Here is a 22,210-nt window from a genome sequence, read left to right as displayed (position 1 = left end):
AACACATTAAATATGCATACTACTTTATTAGATACATGTTTGATTAAAACATGATTAAAAAAAACCTCTAAACCTGACCTGGGTCCTAAAAATGAAACCATGCTATTATTAAACTACATAACAAAAACACGCACTACAGCAAAAAATGATTAATATGTTAATAATCTACCTGAATACCCGATCAAAATGCATGCTCGGTGTTTGGTTAATACATGGACATGATTAGATACACTGACAACATAAGGGGACAAAGGAACAACCAATTATTACACTGGCTGTGTAGGGGAGCACAGGAACAAACAATCATTATACTAACCAGATAGGGTAACACAGGTAACATGGGAACAGCCAATTAACCACATTGGGGGAGCACAGGAACAGCCAATGGCTGTTCCTGTGTCCCCCTATGTGGTCAGTGTAGATTAGAATGACTGCTGCTGATGAAACCATATGTTCCCAAATTCCTGCACATCAACCAAACATAAATCAATGTGCAATCTGTTAGTTAACAGGACCCAATAATGTTACAGGAATGTTTTAAGACATAGGCACACCAGGCTGATGCTTAGAGTGACACCTGTAGAAGAGGACAAAACAGTGTTATTCTTAGCAAACTGCAATTGATGGTATTCTTATATATTAACCCTTTAGCAAACAACTCATTTAGCGGCTTGCAATTTCTCCAGGCCAATTTATTTGAGCACATTTCATTATTTGTATTAGCAATTCGCTAATGTTTAATAAATGTATCTGACAAAGTAATGTAAACAAAAGACAATGTTATCACCTCTTCAGATGAGGCCAGAAGCTTTCCACTGAAGAACAAAGTGTTGTGTTTAACTGTTTGAATGCTGTTCTGCTACAATTTTTTTTGTGGTAGTACTAGTAGATAGAGATGGCCCGAACCTCAAATTTATGTGAACTTCCGCAAAAGTTCGGTTCGCGCAAACTTTTACGAACCGCAATAGACTTCAGTGGAGAGGCGAATTTTGAAAACTAGAAACACTTATGCTGGTCACAAAAGTGATGGCACAAACACTGGTTCGCACGACAGCCGGGGGCCCCAGCCTCTCTCACTTGCTGGGGCCCCCAAACCACCATGCGATACCCAGAGGGAAATGTGGGTGAGCCCTGGCTCTCTCGCCTCCAGGGACTTCACCCCCATCACCTAAAAACTGAATGCAAACTGCAACACACACAAATGCTTACTACCAGTTCAGGCATTTTCCTACCTCTATCTGGCCAGCAGGCGCCAGTCAGCCAATCAGGTGCACGGTCATACACCCTTTGCCTGCCATACCGATCTAGCAGGATCTGCACAAATTAGCATTCAGGTGGGAGGCTTGGTTGGACGTAATCATTGATTACATCTTTTACAGGGACCGCTGCGTGTAGGCATCTCCCACACAGTCCCCTCCCTAACCACTCACCTGTCAACCGCGGTTGACAGGTGAGTGGTTAGGGAGGGGACTGTGTGGGAGATGCCTACACGCGGCGGTCCCTGTAAAACCACAAAAGTGATGGAAAAGATGTTTCAAGGGGTTTAACATCTGAGTTTTTGCATGGATGAGTGGGATAGATGCCAAAAGTCCCGGGGAAAAATCTGGATTTGATGCAAAGCAGCGTTTTAAGGGCAGAAATCTCTTTGAATGCTAAATTGCAGGCCTAAAGTGTTTCAAAACATTTCGCATGTGTATACATCAATCAGGGAGTGTAATTAGAGTACTGCTTCACACTGACAAACCAAACTCACTGTGTAACGTACCGCAAACAGCTGTTTGTGTAGTGACGGCCGCGCTGGACTGGTGCACACCATGGCGAGAGTGCAGGCTTGGGCGTGGTGGTTTTCAAGGCCATATGGTCGCCGGGCTGTGGGACTTTCCAGCAGCCTTAAAAATTCAGGAATCCACCTAGAGTCCTGGACCTTGTTGGTGGTGGCGGAGAAGGCAGTCAAGCGGCCTGCGGGCAGAGGTGCTGTGTGGGGAGCGACCTAGTCTTGGGGCAGGCAGTCACATGGCATGCAGGCAGAGATGCTGTGTGTGGGGACTGACTTAGTCTTCGGGCGGGCAGGTTGACCCAATGGGCTGTGTAAGTTATGTACCTGCCCTGACCGTGCTTGGCATACCAGGCATCTGTGGTCAGGTGGACCCTTGACCCAACGCTGTGTGCCAGAGAGGACACCACTTGCCTCTCAACTTCACGATACAGTTTGGGTATCGCCTTTTTAGAGAAATAATTGCGGCCTGGTATCTTCCACTGCGGTGTCCCAATGGCCACAAATTTACGGAAGGCCTCAGAGTCCACCAGCTGGTATGGTAACAGCTTGCGAGCTAACAGTTCCGCCAAGCCAGCTGTCAGACACCGGGCAAGAGGGTAAGTGGGCAGATGAGCAGGAACCGCTCAAGGTCAGAGGCAGAGTGGAGGAGGGTGGTTGGGAAGGTGCAAGGGAGAAAGCGTCTGAAAATGCTGCACCTGAAGGAGGAAGAGGAGAAGGAGGGTGGCTTTGCTTTTGTGTTCTGCTTTTGCTCAGGAGCTCTTCCCATTGCAGTCTGTGCCTTTTCTGCATGTGCCTTCGTAAGGCAGTTGGCCTTTCCACAGCTCAATTTTTGGAGGCAGAGAGAACAGATGGAATTGCTCTGATCTGAGGCAGACACATTAAAACATGTCCACACCACTGAGCACCCCTAGGGTGATGGCACCATGGTGGCAACAGCAGCTGACGTTGAAGGGCATGTTGGCTGGCTGTCCATAGGTGGAGATACATGGCACCGGACACTGCCACCAGCTTTTTCTGACGACGAGCTCCCCCTGCTCCTCCTACTCCTCTCTGACTCCCCCTCTGAACTGTCCCCCTGTTCATCTCCTCTATTGGGAACCCACGTGGCATCCGTATCATCGTCATCATCATAATCATCCTGCCCAGCTTTGCTTGCCACAGACACCTCCAAAACTGCACCAACAGCAGGTACTTCCTCATTCTCCTCCTCACACGTTATGTCCATAGTGTCGCCTAACTCAGACATATAAGGTGGTGTAACTTGCTTAGCGCCTTCATCTTGTTGTAACAATAATGGCTGTGCATCAGTGATTTCCCCACCAAATAACTCCTGCGTAGTGTTAAATGCAGCAGATGTGGTGCTTGTAGTAGTAGCGCTGGTGGCTGCGGAAGATGAGGTGTTCTATGTTAAATAGTCAACCACGTCCTGACAATCTTGGGACTTGATGGGACGTGCCTTCTTCTGAGCACTGTACTTTGGTCCAGGGCCATACGAAATCACATCAGCACGACCTCGCACAGACCTGCTGGGTGGCCTTCCTCTGGGTCTGCCTCTACCTCTGCCTCTACCTGTTTTGTCCGTTTTGTCCATATCAGGGGGGACGAAGTGAAAGGTATGCACTGAGTTGACTAAAACAATGTGCAGTCACACAGGTGCAGTTAACAGGTATGCACGGAGTGGTATATCACACTGCGTGCGCTCACGTAGGTAGGTGGGTGCACTGAACATAACAGGTAGGTGTATGCAGTGATGGGCATTGCAAATGTGCACCTGTCACACACACGTACCGTGAACATGTACAGTGACTGGTGGTATTAAATATCACACTGCGTGCGCTCACGTAGGAAGGTGGGTGCACTGAACAACAGGTAGGTATATGCAGTGATGGGTATTACAATGTGCACCTGTCACACACAGACAGGTACCGAACAGGCACAGTGACACTGCATGCGCTCACGTAGGTAGGTGGGTGCACTGTGAACAAGAGGTAGGTATATGCAGTGATGGGTATTACAATGTGCACCTGTCACACACAGACAGGTACCGGACAGGCACAGTGACACTGCATGCGCTCACGTAGGTAGGTGGGTGCACTGTGAACAACAGGTAGGTATATGCAGTGATAGTTATTACATTGTGCACCTGTCACACACACAGGTAGTCACTGAATGTGCTGGGCCTGGCAGTGGCACACACAGTAGGAATTACCAAGGCTGTCTATGCAACACAAGTGTCTGTGGGACACTACAAAAAAATAGATTACAAGATTAGCTCTCAAAAGAGCTGTTGAGGGGTGCTTTTTTAGCAATAAGAATCAGCAAGGAGCAAACTAAGAAGCCTACAAGAGCCTAACTAAGCTTTCCCTATAGGTCTCTGCACAGCAGCTCTCCCTTCTCGAATTACTGCAGGCACACGACTGAGTCCAATGCCTGACGCTGCCTGCCTTTTATAAGGGGGAGGGGTCCAGGAGGGAGTGTAGCCTGATTGGCTACAATGTGCCTGCTGACTGTGATGTAGAGGATCAAGGTTGACCCTAATGATGCACTATGGGGGCAAATCGAACTTCCGGAAAAGTTTGCGGTCTTCCGCGAACGCGAACCACAGAAGTTCGCCGGGAACCATTCACCGGCGAACCGTTTGGGCCATCTCTAGTAGTAGATTATATGCAGTAAATAATCTTTAAGAACAAAGAGGAAATGCAGAGTTTCACACCACTTTAATAACCACATTTTTCACACTCAATTGAGATTCTTCCAGTCATGTACCGGTAACTAAATGTTAAAAACTAGATTTTTAGCCGTGGAAACCATGTTAGACACAGGTGGTGGTGGTTTTCGGAACAAAGCCCAGAGTTGGGATATTTCAAAATAAATAAAAAAGAAAATTGGCCACTATCACACACACTGATGAGTTTAAAGGATACCCTCGCCCTTTTAAAAATTAAGAAATGGGGGGAGCAGGCATGTGCCGTTCTCATCCGTCCCCCTCCATTAAGGCCTTATGTCTCCCCGAACCTATCAGGGCCATTTTTGTGCTTTCCAGTTCCCTAGGCCTGCTGTCTCCAAGGCCCTCCCCCCCCCCCCCCCCCCCCCAAAAAAAATATTTTGTCCAACACTCTGACTAGTGATCATTGGTTCGAATAGGCTCATTTCAGTTGTGCTGCTCTGCCCCCCATTCAGCAAATAATTCCTGTAATTTGTGCTCCTGCCCGAATGTGCACAGCGGCCGATAGTGTTCTGGGCATGCATACTTGAGAAATGACGCTGATGTATGACCGGTACTTGTCAAGAATGCATAACACTGTACCGGCCATGGGCAGGAGCGAGAAATTACAGGGAGCGCGAGTGGCCCGAGCATGCGCTGCTTCTTTGTCCTCTGTGCGACTGGCTGCAGTCGGAGCCACAAACAGGTGGCAGGGCAGTGCAATGGAGAGAAGCCCATCCAAAACAGAGAACAGGTAAGTAGCAAACATCCTGTCAAGACCCACTTTGGATGTTCTGTTGTAATTACAGTGGACCAGAACCCAGAACTTCCTCTCTGCTCTAAAAGATATGCAACTACATAACCTTTAAATAAAAACATTTCTTTTTTACAGCTGATACAAATCCTGCAATAAATCTGCAGTGTGTCTACTTCCTGATTTTATGGAAGCAGACATATTTTTACCATCCTGTGCTTTCAAATGAGCTTAGATGTTGTGGCAGTCAGGTGACACAGTGTAGAGATCAAATTACAACTTGTGACACAGAGGAGGGGGAATTAGACAGGCTCTCGAAATACATACATGGTACAGTTCTCTGTTTTCCTTCTGTCCTGTGCAAGAGTTCAGCTCCACTTTAAAGCATCTGAATGACATTTATTTATATTTGCTGAAAAATCTATGCATCTCTTTTGAATGCTGAATGTACATATGGTGGTATGCTCTAACATATTGACAGTATATGGGAACAAAGTCTGAAGAAGGCTTATTAGCAGAAAGCTTACTCTTTTTCTTTTAAGCCAATAAATGGTATCACCCTGATTCAAAACTCTCTGCTTTTGCTGATGGCTAAGAGGGTACAATGCTCTACTGCTACAGGAAAGGAGAAGGATGCCAAACCATACACACGAGCATAGAGGTAGTAACAGTTCAGGTGCAGTGCTGCTCGGATACCCCTTTTCAAAATCCGGATTGAATTCGGATCCGGATACCTAGATATCTGTTTCCGAATTGGATATCCAAGTTTGAAATTTTGGAACCCAAATCGGATATCCGAACCCAGTATCCTAGATATCCGCCCAGATTCGGATATCCGGGTAGAAAACCGGAAGTGGGTTTTAAATTGCCTTTAAAACGTTTTTTTAGGGTAAATGAGGCATGTAGCATCATGTTTTTTTAATGATGTGGGGACTTAAAATCCTCCCTCAAAAAAAAAAAAAAAAATTCTCTCTCTCAGATGGGAAATCAGAGTTTGCTCGGATAGTGCTATTCGTATTTTAAAAAATATCCGAATTGCTATTCAAAGTTTGGATAGTGGAAAAAGTTCGGATTATCTTGGTAGTTTGGATACCCGAATATTGGATGAGCACCACTGCTCAGGTGTCCTTTAAAATGACAGTTTAGCAATGAAAGGGAAGAAAACAGCATTTTTATTCTTGCAGGTCTCATAGATGGTAGGAGCTGGAGGACAGAAAATGAGCCAGGAAAGAGTTAAAGAGAAACTCCGACCAAAAATTAAACTTTATCCCAATCAGTAGCTGATACCCCCTTTTACATGAGAAATCTATTCCTTTTCACAAACAGACCATCAGGGGGCGCTGTATGGCTGATATTGTGGTGAAACCCCTCCCACAAGAAACTCTGAGGACCGAGGTACTCCTGACAGTTTCCTGTCTGTGAACCTTGTTGAATTGTGGGAAATAGCTTACAGCTGTTTCCAACTGCCAAAAAAAGCAAGCAGCAGCTACATCACCTGCCAACAGTAAAAATGTCACCATGTAATAAATGTCAGAATGTAAATCAGGGATTTAAAAGATTTTACAATGGGAAAACACTGTCTAAATCATTTGTACATAATTATTGTAAAAATTAAGCACTTTTATTATTAGATAATTTTCACTGGAGTTCCTCTTTAACTAAGGAAGAAGAGACCACTGCTAGCTAAGAAAAACAGTCATAAATTAGGATTAGATACATTAATTAACAACTGCTGGGGTCAGTGTCAAAGCTGTAAAAGAAACTAGCAGAGCTCAGTGATGTTTGTGAATGCTTGCATTAAAACTCAGCGGAACTTAGTTCTATCTGCTTTGTAATGTAAATCCTTTTTATTTCTCACATCCAATTGTATGTCCATCATACAGAAGAATGATTGTTATAACACATCAAGAAGTGAGAGAGAGAGAAGCAGGGTTTGGGGAACTCTGGAATTCAGCTATTAGTGCAGAGCAGGGCGCTGGATGGCTGCGCTGCAGGACCAGAAGAGATGATTTACTTTGACATATGACCTCTTCTCTCTCCAAGTCATGCCGTCCTTCTTATCTTATCTAATTTTATCACCCTAGGCCGTGGCCTTTCTGGCCTTTCCAGAAATCCGGCCCTGCTTACGGGTCGGAAGGATTGGTGCAAACTGCAGAGGTGCTGCTGGGCGACGCGTGTCCTTGATCGCAAGCCTGCTGCTAGGCGCACTCTGCCCATGCGCACTACGTAGTTGTGAGCAGTGTGCATGCACAGAGTGCTGCTGGCGACAGCCACGCGATTAAGCATGCATGTTGCTGGGCAGCGCTTGTGCAGTGTGCACCGACCCTCTTGACCCTGAAGTAGGTTTGGGGAGACATTAGGTCTTAATGAAGGGAAACAGAGAATTGGGGCAGTGGTGGGCATGAGCATACCTCCCAACTTTTTGAGATGAGAAAGAGGGACACTTAACCTCTTGACGACCAGCTAAGGCCGATTGGCGTAAACTGGTCGTCTGCGGGCTACCTTTCCACGTCAGTTCACGGAGAGTGTCTCCGTGAACAGCCGGAGAGCCGCCGATCGCGGCTCGCCGGCAAAATGTAAACAGACGGGGAAGAAATCCCCGCTGTTTACATCATACAGCAGCAGCGCCGTAAGGCAGATCGGCGATCCCCGGCCTCTGATTGGCCGGGGATCGCCAGCATATGATAGGCTGAAGCCTATCCTTCAATGCGCAGGACGGAAATCCGTCCTGCGCAGCTCACAGGGGGAGGGAGAGGGAGGCAGCGGCGAGACGGCAGAGAACGCTGCGGAGGGGGGCTTTGAGGAGCCCCCCCCGCTAAGCAAATGCAGCCGGCGGCGATCAGACCCCCCCCCCCAGCAGGACATCCCCCTAGTGGGGAAAAAAGGGGGGTAGTCTGATCGCCCTGCTGCACTCCTGATCGGTGCTGCAGGCTGTAGAGCCCACGCAGCACCGATCATTGAAAAATCCCCTGGTCGGCAAGTGGTTAAGCCACACCCCTGTCACACCCCTGATCACACCCCCATCACACCCCTAGCCAAGCATACCATAAAGATGTCATATGAAAAATATGTTGTTTTTTTATAATTCAAGCCACACTGGTCCATTCTATCCTGGTTCATTTTATTTCATATTAACAATTTAAAATTAGTAATCTATCAATTTAAAGAGACACTGAAGCGAAAAAAAAATGATGATATTATGATTTGTATGTGTAGTACAGCTAAGAAAAAAAACATTAAGATCAGATACATCAGTCTAATTGTTTCCAGTAGAGGAAGAGTTGAGAAACTCCAGTTGTTATCTCTATGCAAAAAAGCTATTAAGCTCTCCGACTAACTTAGTCGTGGAGAGGGCTGTTATATGACTTTTATTATCTCAACTGTAAGTGAACTGTTTACTTTTCCTCTGCTAGAGGAGAGTTCATTACTTCACAGACTGCTCTGAAAGACTCATTTTGAATGCTGAGTGTTGTGTAATCTGCACATATTATAGAGTGATGCAATGTTAGAAAAAACACTATATACCTGAAAATAAAAGTATGAGAATATTTTCTTTGCTGCTAATCTTCTAATAATTATTCATAGTACACAACCAATTCATTATATCATATATTTTTTTTTCGCTTCAGTGTCTCTTTAAAGGATGGGAATAAAGTCACAAACACATTTTTAGTAGAGAAAATAAATAAATAATATATATATATATACATACATAGAAAGTGGGACAAAGTCCTGAAAGAGGGACAAATGAGGAGGAAAGAGGGACAAATGAGGAAAGAGGGACAGAGCTCCCAAAGAGGGACTGTCCCTCCAAAAGAGAGACAGTTGGGAGTTATGCATGAGGAGAGCATTCTACACAATCCTGCTCCCCCAGTTTTTTAATTTTTAAAAGGACTAAGGTATCCTTTAATACATTATATTGCTATGAGCATTTGCACAACTGCTGCATCCTCTGACTCTCGGTCTGCTTGACAGCGATTTCTTGTCCGCTTCTTCTAAGGGGCAAAGGCCTCATGGTGAGTAAAGGAAGGCGACACAGGAGGAGGCCTTCCTTATGAAACTCCTCTGCCTGCTGTCACTGCTGAGTCAGCACACAGGATGCGGGGAGGACAGCCAGGAAATGTTTAATTAGCTTTAATATTTCCAACGCAAGTTGCTTCCCAGAGAGATAAATGAGCGCCCATTGCCCGGCTCTCATTAGGATCGAGCTGTGACTCCGCGACTGTAAGGTGTACATACATAATACGGTGCGGGTGACAAATGCAGGCTGCGCATATCCTCCTTAAAGAGGAACTCCAGTGAAAATAATGTAATAAAAAAGTGCTTCATTTTTACAATAATATGTATAAATGATTTAGTCAGTGTTTGCCCATTGTAAAATCTTTCCTCTCTCCGATTTACATTCTGACATTTATCACATGGTGACATTTTTACTGCTGGCAGGTGATATCAGTGGAAGGAGATGCTGCTTGCTTTTTTGGCAGTTGGAAACAGCTGTAAACAGCTGTCACTTCCCACAATGCAACAAGGCTCCCACAGTGTGTGGTCATGACATCACACTGTGGGAGGGGTTTCACCACAATATCAGCCATACAGAGCCCCCTGATGATCCGTTTGAGAAAAGGAAAAGATTTCTCATGGGAAAGGGGGTATCCGCATACTGAGTGGGATGAAGTTTAATTCTTTGCTATGGTTTTCTTTAAACGCTACCAGCAATCTCTTAACAAACCTATTGTAATGCAGCCAGTGTAAACAATAAACATTCTTAACAGCCTATAGTCAAGTCTATCATACCAGGCACAAATCTGCAGTATATACTGTATATACTATATTTTTTGGCATATAAAACACTCTGGATTATAAGACGCACCTAGACGCCACCTGGATTGTCTGCAATTCGCCCGGGAAAGTCCTCCAGTTTTGGCCAGCTGGTGCAGGTGCAGTCTTTACAGTAGTACTGCGCAGGCACAAAACGCTCCCATCAATGAGTGCGCAACAAGGGCATCTGCATGGCCGGGCCACTCATGCTTAGAGCGCACTAGACTGGAGGACTTTCAGGGCTGAACCGTGAACAATCCAGGCAGGGGAGGAGGATAGCGAGGGAGCGATCAGCCTGGATGGGGCTGCAGGAAGCCCCAGGTATGTATCATTTTTTGAAATCCCCCTGTCTCAGATTTACTTTAAAGGAAACCAGACTCGGGACACTACAAAGATGTTTTACTTACCTGGGGGTTCCTCCAGCCCCTTAACTGCCTAACAACCGCGTCACGCCCATGGGCGTTAACACGGCAGCAGCCCCAGGACCGCCTAACGCCAATTGGCTTCAGGTCCTGGGGCCGGCTACTACAGGAGATCGCGCGCAGGCTGCGCACGCATCTCCTGCTTGGGGGGCGGAGCTCCGCCCCACCTTCAGCCGACCGCTAAGTCGACCGTCTTTTCACTAAGTACAGTGCTTCGATCTGCAGCAGCGCTGTACTTGGGAAAGCCATGTGACACGGCTGTCCACCTGCCACACAGGAGAGCGATCGGCTCACATAGGCTGAAGCCTATGACAGCCGATCGCATCATTGGCTGGCTGGGGGAGGGAGCAGGAGAATAATAAATAAACAAATAAATAAATAGAACATTGTATTAAAAAAAAAACATAACAAAAATATTTACATAAACAAAAATAAACACGGGGGGGGGGGGGGGGGGCAATCAGACCCCACCACCAGAGAGCTCTGTTGGTGGGGAGAAAAGGTGGGGGGGGGGGGGTGGATCACTCGTGTGCTGTGTTGTGCGCTCTGCAGCTTGGCCTTAAGGCTGCAGTAGCCAATTTAGTGAAAATTGCCCTGGTCTTTAGAAGGGTTGAACACTGCAGTCCTCAGGAGGATAAGTACGTCTGAGCCCCTCGCCGTCCTCCCGCGGCTCAGTCACATCAGTCAGGGTTTTTGGGCATGCGCGGATCTCCCCATAGGGCTGGAGGAAGTAAAAATTCTTTGTAGTAAAGAACAAGTAGTAAAGAGTAAGTAAAAATTCTTTCCAGTGTGTTGTCTCTTACACTTGCGGTACACTTTAAGCATGGTCACTGTAGGAGTGGAAAACGTGTACATGAAATAGAGGTGCTATGAAAAAAGGGCGCAGGATATAGCCAAATTTTGTTTCAAATTATCGCTTTGTGTAAAATTCATTTTTAACAATTGTTATTATTCCAGAGACACATCGTTTAATCGTGTTTCCATCTGACATTTAGCAGAAACTATCAATAACATGTTACCGCAAAAATACATATACAGTATAAATTAAACAGTAAATAACATTAGTTGGCTAATTTTTTAAGTCCAATATAACACCTTTCCATAAATCAAATGGTATTTTAGTGTTACTGATTTAGGTGAGTTAAAGTTTGCTTTATTACTACTAAACCTAACCCTACTCTCACACAGAACCCTCCCTCTACCTATCCCTAACCCTTAAACCCTCCTGGGGGTGCCTAAACCTAAGAGCCCTCCTGGAGGTGCCTACTGCCTAACCCTAAGACTCCCCTGGTGGCGCCTAACCCTAAGACCCTTCCTGGTGGTGCCTAAACCTAAGACCCCCCTGGTGGTGCCTGACCCTAACCACCTCCCTGTTGGTGCCTAAACCTAACCACCTCCCTGTTGGTGCCTAATCCTAAGACAGCCCCTGGTGTTGCCTAACCCTAAGACCCCCCTGACGGTGCCTAATCCTAAGACTGCCCCTGGTGTTGCCTAACCCTAACCACCCTCCTGTTGGTGCCTAACCAACCCCCTGTTGGTGCCTAACCCTAAGGCCCCCCTAGTGAAGGTGTTTAGCACTCAAAGCTTTAGGTGTATCACTATATACAGGCAGCACTTGCTAAGCCAACAGCACTGGAGCAAGTCTGTCAGTGACCAGCCAGCCACACAAGCAAGGACGATCTGTCTCATCATGCCAGCCCTCCTTATTACACAGGGGGGCTGGCCAGGGTTCCCTTCTGTTATTGGGTGCTAGGGCTTCTGCTGAGAGCCCTCTGATTGGCTGGGAGCCCTCTGATTGGCTCAATGACTTAATCTCCCTTGTTACAGTACCCAGATCCGGATATCCGGCGGGTACCCGCGGGTATCCGGATTATGCGGCCAGATACCCGCAGAGCTATCCAGATATTGGCCCAGGTATCTGGATCTGGATCCGACCCGGATAGCGTAAAAATGGTCGGGTACCCCAGTTTACCCGGGTACCCGGATCCGGATGAGCATCCCTGCTGGTGGACGCTAGCCAAAAAAGCCAGGTGATCATCAGCGGTGAGCAAATACTTCTGCTATCTTCTAAAGATACACTTCCTGTAAACATCTTTGTACTTTAAACAAATAGCGCTGCTGTGCTAGGAATGACAAAACGCCTCTCAGCAGATCAGGTGGGTAATGGTCGGAATTATCTATTTTTTTCCCCCATCGCGAAGTTGTTTTTATTTTATTTTTCTGTCTTGTGCAATCTCCAGATATATTTCAATCACAAGCCAACCTTTGCCATGAATGGCACTTGCCCTTAAGCACTGTCAAATCCTGTACGTTTGTTTGGCAGAGCATTAATGAAACAAACACATATTGCAGTGCAATCTGCGAGCCGAGCTGAGACGAAACCGGTTGACGTTCACAAAAAAAAAAAAAAAAATGAGAGCAAGAGGGAAAAAAAATAATAATTAGCATCAACTGACATGCCAAGGCAAAAAAAAACATGAAATCCCGTTATGTAAATAAATCTTTCTTTTTATACTCAAAGGGCACACGGAACGAATGGAACTTTCTGGGAAGTGATGCGATAGGAAAATAAAGGCTTTTGTGTTTAATTAGATGCACAGGTCTCGGGGGCATACAGCGTCTATCACCGCAGCGAATACATACATCGCAGGATGTACACACTGCGACTGCAACATGACTACCCTGTCTGGTCCTATTAGGCCTAGTGGGCTGTGGTGGGTTCCGCAGAAGGCTTGACAAGCAGGTTGAAAAGCATGATGGGAATAAATACGTTAAAAGGCAACTCTAGCCTTCAGGTAAATAGATGTGCAGCATGCTACATAATTAGGGAGAAATGGCAGCACATCCAAAACCAGGCTGCATCATTCTGAATGATTTGACAGCAAGAAGGCATGCAGAGCCTTTTAAAGGCATAAATGCACCCAATTTCATCTGAAACAGGTGCTACAATTTACACTTATGGAGGAGGATGTTAGCTTCCAAAACAGTTTGCATGCAAATAAATTAGTACTAGACCCTAACCTCTATGCAAATGTCCATTTGACCTGGGAGCAGCTAGCCATTGAAGTAAAGCAAGGAGTGGGGCGTGGACCGCGCACACCCTTCCAGGTATTTTACACAATAGAACAATTTTGTATTAGACCCTTCCACCGCAGTGTCTCATCCATCTGACCTTGTAGCAGCTAGCCACTGCGGTGGGAGGGTCTAGTATGAATTTATTTACATGCAAACTGTTTTGAAAGCTAACATCCTCCATCAGTGTAAATTGTAGCACCTTTTCCAGATGCAGTTGGGTGCATTGATGTCTTCGAAAAACTCTGCACATCATCTAGCTGTTAAAGTGGACCTGAACTCTTGCACAGAGCAGAAGGAAAACATAACAGAAATGCACCCTGTATGTATTTAAAGCGTTTAGCCTGTATAATTCCCCCTCATTTGTGTCTAATCACTAGTTGCAATTTGATCTACATGAATCAGGAAGTAGAAACTGTGCAGATTTATTTTAGGATTTGTATCAGCTGTAACAAAGAAATGTTTTGTTGTTCAAAGGTTATTATGCTGTTGTGTATCTTTTAGAGCAGAGAGGTAGTCTGAGTTCAGGTCCACTTTTTAAGTCATTCAGATCCAGCCTGGTTTTGGATGTGCTGCCATTTCTGCCTACTGTGTACAAAATGTAAGCTTAAAGGGACACTTAAGTAAAAAAAAAAAATGAGTTTTACTAACCTAGGGCTTCCAATAGCCCCCTGCAGCTGTCCGGTGCCCTCGTCGTCTCCCTCCGATCCTCCTGGCCCCACCGGCAGCCACTTCCTGTTTCGGTGACAGGAGCTGACAGGCTGGGGACGCAAGTGATTCTTCGCGTTCCTGGCCACAATAGCGCCATCTATGCTGCTTTAGCATATATCATATACCATATAGCAGCATAGAGGGTGCTAATGTGTCTGGGAACGCGAAGAATCACTCACGTCCCCAGCCTGTCAGCTCCTGTCACCGAAACAGGAAGTGGCTGCTGGCGGGGCCAGGAGGATCGGAGGGAGACTGCGAGGGCACCGGACAGCTGCAGGGGGCTATTGGAAGCCCTAGGTGAGTAAAACTCATTTTTTGTGTTTGACTTAAGTGTCCCTTTAACTTTACTTTAGATAATTAGTCTTTGTTTGAACCTGCTTAGGAATGGTTCAGACAGGCGTCTGCTCTGCATCTCATTTCAACACTGTAGTTTTTCCAAACACAAACACCATTTTCCTTTGCTGTTATATGTGGTTCGTGTGTAATTTCCTGTAGCATTGTGGTTCATCTCGCCTCCACCTATCAACATTCGCCACGTTTGCGATCATTTGCCATCGTTTATTGTCATACAACAATACTGATACTGTGTCTGACCTACAAATCTGTCCACAAAACCTGTCCAAACTACATTTCCAATCTTACTCAGAGGTACACACCTAGCCGCTCACTCCGCTCTTCCAATGAATTGGAACCTCCCCCCGCATCACTCAGTCCCATGCACGCCTCCAGGACTTCTCAAGAGTTGCTCCAACACTATGGAACTACCTACCTCCACCCATTAGGGCAGCCCCCTCCTTCAACATCTTCAAGAAAGCCCTCAAAACTCACCTTTTTACTCTGGCCTACCACCCCTCACAAGTGGTCTAAACCCGCAGCTGAACTCTGGTCCCCTACCTCTCGTGTCCTTACGTCTCCCTCTAGATTGTAAGCCTTTGGGCAGGGTCCTCCTCCTTTTGTGTCCTACCTGATAATGCACCTCCATTACTGTGCACCCATGCTATGCATCTGAGTGAACCTAACTTGCCTAATCTACATGCTCCCCTCCAGTGACTAAGTATTACCTTGTACTCATACTGTGGTCTTTCTTGTATTCATGTATTGTCATTTTGCTGTATGTCACCCCTAAATATTGTCTGTAACCTAAACTAATGTCCAGCGCTGCGTAATATGTTGGTGCTTTATTAGTACAATAAATAATAATAATAATAATACAACAATAACGGCAGCAAAAGCAAATCACTTCCAGAATAGTCTAAGACGATACAAGACGATGGGATCTACTGCTACGTTTGCTTGAACGACGCCAACTGCTGTCACCAGCGTTTACAATACAAAATGCTTACATTCATTTGAATGCAACGGCGGTAGATCCCTTTTGTCGGCCATCGAAAACTTTGCGTTTACCATCCATGTGAACCACTCCTTACACCAAGATTTCTACTTGGGCTTGCTGGGTTGTCAGAAAGTTGCCAGTAGAGTAAAGATGTGACTACTGGGGAGCATCCCATGAAGGAGGGGTGGAAGGGCTGCAAAGGGTGCAACTACTCCAGTTCCCTCTCTCTGATGTAGCCCCCTCTTCATAGCATGTGCTGTTTGTGGCCACACTCATTAAAGAGACACTGAAGCGCAAAAAAAATTATGATATAATGAATTGGTTGTGTAGTATGGGTAATTACTAGAAGATTAGTAGCAAAAAAAATATTCTCATATTTTTATTTTCAGTTTTACAGCTTTTTTTTTTTTTTTTTTTTATAACATTGCATCATTCTCTAATATTTGCAGTTTACACACTACTCAGCATTCTAAATGTTTTACAGAACAGGCAGTAAACTTTTGACCTGTTCTGAATTGTTCCCTGCAAAAGATAAAAACAATACAGTTGAGATAAAAACCATCAGAATTTAGAGATCTCTGCGACTTTGAAAGTCATAGAGCTCAATGGCTATTTGCATAGATAACAACGGGAGTTTCTTAACTCTTCGTGTACTGGAAACAAATATTAGACTTATGTCTCTGCACTCTGCTCCTAATGTTTTATTTCTTAGCTGTACTACACAACCAATTCATTATATCATAATTTTTTTTTCGTTTCAGTGTCTCTTTGAGGGTGGAGGAAGCCATGGTGGCCACATTGGTATGGGAAGAGACACGTGTTATATAACCCCCAGAAGATGGTTTCCCAGGCCATAGGGGCTCATTATGGGGAGACAGGGGGTAGAGTTGTAAATGGGGGAATAGCAGTTTTACTGGAGGCCCCATGATTTGGAGATATGCCCCTATGCTAGAATATTTATACTTAAAGCCAAATTTCATGATTTTACTTACCTTTAAAAGCTTCCTGGCTGCTCTGTTGAAATCTACGCCATGTTTGGAACCTATTATTCCTGCCACGGCGTAGATATCAACCATCCCCGCCGCATGCGCTTCCACACTCAGCTGATCTTAGCCACTCTCTTGGTGCTGCAGCCTCCTCACAGCAGAGATCCTTGAGGGGCCTAAAAGTAAGCAGCAAATACTGTAAGTTGGTCTGGGAAAGCCAGAGGCGTAGCTAGGGGTTTCAGCACCCGGGGACAAAGTCAGTTTTGCACTCCCTCGTGACAAGGTGCGAACCATAAGATGGTCCATCATGCTTTCCCAGAGATGTTTGAGTTTTAGAATAATTTACTGCATCTGTCTGATCTGCACCTGATTAAGAACAGGATCGATTTTCAGATCAGCACTGCACAAAATTGATCCTGTTCTCCATCAGTAGCAGTTCGGACATGCAGGAAATGATCAATTTGACCCATTGACCTGGCAGGAAATTGCATCGTGTGTGTAAGGCATTAGAAAGTTGGGAGATTTGCTGAAATACACATGATCTACTTTGCTGATGCAAACATGGCAAGCGCTGATTATAGCAGGGAGATAAAATAAAACAAAACTCCAGGGCAGAGAGCAGGAGGAAGCAGGAGAGAAGATTGGATCCTTCAACCGTCTTTCATAGTCTCTTCAATGGGGACGCATCAGGGAAAGTAAAACCTGTAACTGCCCCCCCACCCCCAGATGCTGCGCCTGGGGACAGATGTACCCCTTGCCCCCCCCATAGCTACTCCTCTGGGGAAAGCACCACAAGGGGAGCAAAGCAAACAAACATGTCTCCTACCACCTGACAACGTGCAAAATATAATTTAACATATTACAAAATTTCTATCAAATTCATATTTGTGCATAATTTTTAAAGTTAAATTTATTGTGCCAAATTCAGCAGCCCACCCCCTAACAGCAAAAGCAGACAGTCAGGAAGGGCCGGCAGAAAACACTATATGAGAACAGGGATTTTTTAAAGTTTATTTTAAATATATATGTACATTTGGCCGTGAGCCCAAACACACATAAAAATAGGCGTTGGTAAAACGCGTTGTCTTTCAGCTAACGCCGAATCAGTAATATTTCATACTCCCATTTCAGGATAAATATTCAGCACAAGATGACATCCTTTTTTATTAGAGGCATTCAAATATTTGCAATAAAGTGGCAATTTTGTTTTATGTGTAGCGGAAACAATGATAGTACAATAAAAAAAAAAAAAAAAAGCGTAACGATGGCTATTTTGTGTAATATAAGCTAGAAGGGAGACCTATGCATTTCTGAGTGAGCTTAATTTAACCTTGTGATTGGCAATACGCCGCCATATCGATTATTCTCAGATGTTCCGAATGCCCGAGCGTGTTTATGGGTAGCAGGGTTGTTTTTCTAGTAATCATAAAAAACACACAGAAAAAAAAGGAGACAAAACAATTGTATAATGTAATCATTTCATCCCATGAGGTGATTTTCATCCAGATAGTGAGAGGAATCCAGGCAGCCAAGGTGAATTAAAAACTGACCTTTTTAACGTTGACTGGCGTGACATTCTCTTCCATGTACACTTGTTTTCCAGGTCGAGAAGCAAGAAGCATTGATCCTGATTTTGAAGATCGGTTACAGTAGTAAACAGGAGGCGGGATGATTAATGGCCGCTGCGCCTCTTGTATTACGGTCGAGACGCCCACAGATTGAAAACCTTCTTCGATGCAGAGGTCACGATGCAAGTCTTAGCCCTGTCAGTGTCCTTCTATATGGGCCCCATTCAGATACACCGTTCACCGGCGTTGAGGGCTGGCAATTGTTTAACGCACACAAAATGTGAATTTGCTTGATTCAATAAAAAAAAAAAATGAGTGTTAAAGTTTTACTGTCCACACAATTGTCTTCTGATTTTAGGCCAGGCTCATGGCCATTGTCACTCAGCTCTTTCCTTGTGGAGTACGTAAGGATCTAACACTGTTTTGTCAGGCCGGAAGCCGTCTCAATTTAAGAACCCACAACACAGGTTATTGCAGTTTATACTAGTAGCTTCCCAGTGGCTTAAAGGACTTACGAGGCGAAAATGCTAAAAAAAGTAAATTACCTGCCTCATCTTTTATGGCACGGAGGACGCCGTCCGCGCCCTCCGTGCCGCTACGTAGCGTGGATCAGGGGGGTTGGCCCTAGAGCTGCGCAGCCGCACTCGCGGCCAGGCGGACTGCGCAGCCGCGGCCAAAGGAAGCGGCCATATTGCGGGTGGCAGGAGAGCCCGACCCGGTCCGTGGGGTCGGCAGCCGGCCCGGGGGGCTAATGAGCGGGGGGACCCGGCGGATCGGCACGGAGGGCGCGGACGGCGTCCTCCGTGCCATAAAAGATGAGGCAGGTAATTTACTTTTTTTAGCATTTTCGCCTCGTAAGTCCTTTAAAGAGAACCAAGCGCCACTTTTTTTTTCTGCAGTTTGTCCTGGTTTCTAATAGCTATAGGAGCTTCAAGTTTACCCCCTCCCCTTCTTGCTGCCCATTATTTATCCAGGGGAAGATGTGAAAATAGCATCTGTGGCTTCCCTACACTCTTTGAAACATAATGTCCTATCTCTCCACACCCCCTACTGATGAAAGCTTTTGTTTGCTCTCTGCTAATGTGTGCAATAAAATAATTACATCAGTCCTTACCTGCCTGAAATTTCTGTAGTAGGGCAGGCCTCGGAAGTAGGGTAATAAAGGCCCCTGCTAAACTTTTAAATACAAAAAAACCCGGTAAAATTGAAGTCTTTTTTTATAATGAGCCACGTTGTTAGCATGCCTTTTTAATGTACTATTAATATGCCCTGGATGCTAAAAATTGTGCTTGTTTCACTTACTTATTTCTTACGGTAGAGGAAGGTAGGATAGACCATTATTGTTTGTGAGAGCATATCCATTTGCAAGCCTGAGAGTATCAATTTCTTCTAGTCCTTCATACTCATGTAGTAATATTGGTCTTTGTACTCAATTTATATTTCATGTAACACACAAACTTTTTTTTTTCTATTCTACCGTATCTCTCTTCGTTGTATACTTTCAGCTGTTCCTGCCGTGCTGTTTTTTTGTATTGTCTTCTGAGTTATAGATTCCAATAAATTGAAACTTGTGAAATTTGTGTTGGGCAAATAGCCACTTACTCGGCCATGTGAGAAGGATCTCAATTGAATCTTTTTATGTTTCTGATGTTCTTTTCACCTGTTTCAATTAGTAGTTTCGGATGTTGGAGACCTTATTCACAGGGGAAAATAAGTGCACATTGGCGCTACACTTTTCACTTGCTTTAGACAGATGATAAGACGCACCACTCCACTCAAAATGATGCCTTTTGCAATGTTTGTTATTTGTTAAACTTTTATTTATTTATTTTAAATCTGCATTGCCATCCAAGCCTTTTTAGCCATGTTAAAGTGGATCCGAGGTGAACTTTTACTCATTGCATATTTGTGTTCCTTTCCTATTGTTTATAGGACACCGCATTCCTCAAGCCAAAAACTTTTTTCTTTTTGTTTTAATACTCTAATTCCCTATAAACTAAAGAAGCCAAGCCCACAGGTTTTCAGAGAGCCTTGGCATTAGCAAGGGATCATGGGAGCCAGTCTGGGCAGGAGGAGGAGAAGGAGGTGTTACTAGCCATTGATTTCAGAGGCAGAGGGGAGGAGGGAGGAGGGGGATTAGGTTTTTTTTCACAGGCTGAGTGCTCAAGATGCAGATAAGCCTGCCTCTGTGTAATGTTTAAAAACAACATGGCTGCTGTCATTGTATCACACTTCTATTAAAGCTGTTGGCAGCTAGATTTGCTGTGTAAACCGTAGATAAGATATATAGACAAGTTAATTGTTATAGTTAGTTTTTCATCTCAGATCCGCTTTAATCACCATGCTGATTGATATTGCCAGATAGTGTGGGGCTCCACTGCCTGTACAATACCAACCCATTTGGCCCATGACATGGCAGGAAGAGAGTAATTGGGGTTCTAATCTTAACCTTCACAGTATATAAAGGTAACTCTACCCCACACATGCATTAACCAGCAATTTTTGTAAAGAACAATAAACTGTCATACTTATATAATTCAAAATAATGAGCTAAAATGGCAAATAGCAGTTGTATGCAATCTGGAGTTCAAACTTGGATGCAAGTGTCTACTTGGGTGCTGAGTGATGTTAGATAGACTAAGGACCAACTCAAATGAGGAAACCTTGATGATTGTTGGTAAGTCGACTTAAAGGAATAATATCGATACCCAAGTGTTCTAAAATGACAATGTACAAATAATGTCTAAGTAGCTGTGTAAACATTTTCCTACTTTTCATGTTAAATATCAGAGGCAAAAGCTGTAATTTATTGAGGGTAGGATTTAGCTATACTGGGACAAATCAATTGCAGAAGGGGTGTCTGTTTCAATGCACAGCCAGAGTTGCATATCAGACTACAGAAAGCAAATATCAAACATATAAAACTCTGAAAGCAAAAACAGTATGAAATGCTGTGAGAATTAGTTACATTTCCTCTGTTCTCTTTAGACACTTAAGTCAGAAACACAGGACACAGAAGCTGCAGCTGTTGGGAGCTTTCTCTCTGTCACACATAGAGTTAACTGATCTAGTGTGAGGGGAATTTCCCCTCTCCTCATGGCTCAGTCAGCCCTCAGTTTTGGCGTCAGTAAAGTTTGAATGTATTTTGCTAACAGTAAACAAAGAAGTAGTTGCTACTAAAATGTACACACCAGTACTTAGCAGCACTTCCCAAACAATTCCTGTGTCAATTGAAAAAATATATGTGAATCAATAGTATTCCTTTAATAACACTAAAGTTTTTTGTGGTTTGTTTTTCTGAGAACTAATTTTTATCACTATCTGTCATACAGGTTACTGCACAGATGGTTATGACTGCAAAGGGGTTAATATTGTTTTTCATCCTCACATAGCCACACCCCCACTGACAGACAGAATGGGAGGGGGAGGTGAGTGGCTTCTTCTCCAGTAGCTTTTCTTCAAATTAGTGTTGGCCAAATACCCACAAACTCGACCACATGAGATGAGAAGGATCTAAATTGAATCTTTTTATGTTTCTGATGTTCTTTTCACCTGTTTCAATTAGCAGTTTCAGATGTTGGAGACTTTATTTACAGGAAAAAAATAAGCACAAATGAGCGCTACACTTATCACTTGCTATACACAAAGGAGAAGACGTACCACTCATTTTAGAATGAGTGGTACATTTAAAAATAAATAATAGTGTTCATTTTTAAAGACACTTATCACTTGACCTGAAGAAGCGGATAAGGACCCGCGAAACGTGTTGTCTTTTTAAAGTGTTCAATAAAATCCTTTAAAGCTTTTTTTTTACCTTTTTACATAAGCTACTCCTCCTACCTCTAGTCCAGGGGTCTCAAACTCAATTTACCTGGGGGGCCGCAGGGTGCAAAGTCAGGATGAGGCTGGGCCGCATAAGGAATTTCACAATCGCGGCGCATCGCCGCCTCTGCCCGCCTCTCTCACTCTTCCTTCACAGAGAGGGGCGGGGAGAGGCGGCGATCCGTGCGGCGATTGACGTCAGGAGGGACAGAGCTGAAGCTGAAAGCTCTGCCCATTCCGGGA

At 44.6% G+C, this 22,210-nt stretch overlaps 1 long non-coding RNA gene across 1 annotated transcript in view; it reads left to right on the top strand.

Moving 5' to 3' along the window:
- LOC137519594 (uncharacterized) overlaps positions 1–18,474 on the top strand; it is a 74,446-nt gene extending 55,972 nt beyond the window's left edge. The window contains exon 2 of the long non-coding RNA XR_011021025.1: positions 18,181–18,474. This is a non-coding gene — a long non-coding RNA (uncharacterized lncRNA). The remainder of the gene's footprint in view (positions 1–18,180) is intronic.
- Positions 18,475–22,210: the final 3,736 nt, after the last annotated feature.

The sequence above is a fragment of the Hyperolius riggenbachi genome, chromosome 5 (genome assembly GCF_040937935.1).
Source record: "Hyperolius riggenbachi isolate aHypRig1 chromosome 5, aHypRig1.pri, whole genome shotgun sequence".
Lineage (NCBI taxonomy): Eukaryota > Metazoa > Chordata > Amphibia > Anura > Hyperoliidae > Hyperolius > Hyperolius riggenbachi.
Note: the sequence above shows the minus strand (reverse complement) of the source record. Positions and strands in the feature narration are given on the sequence as shown.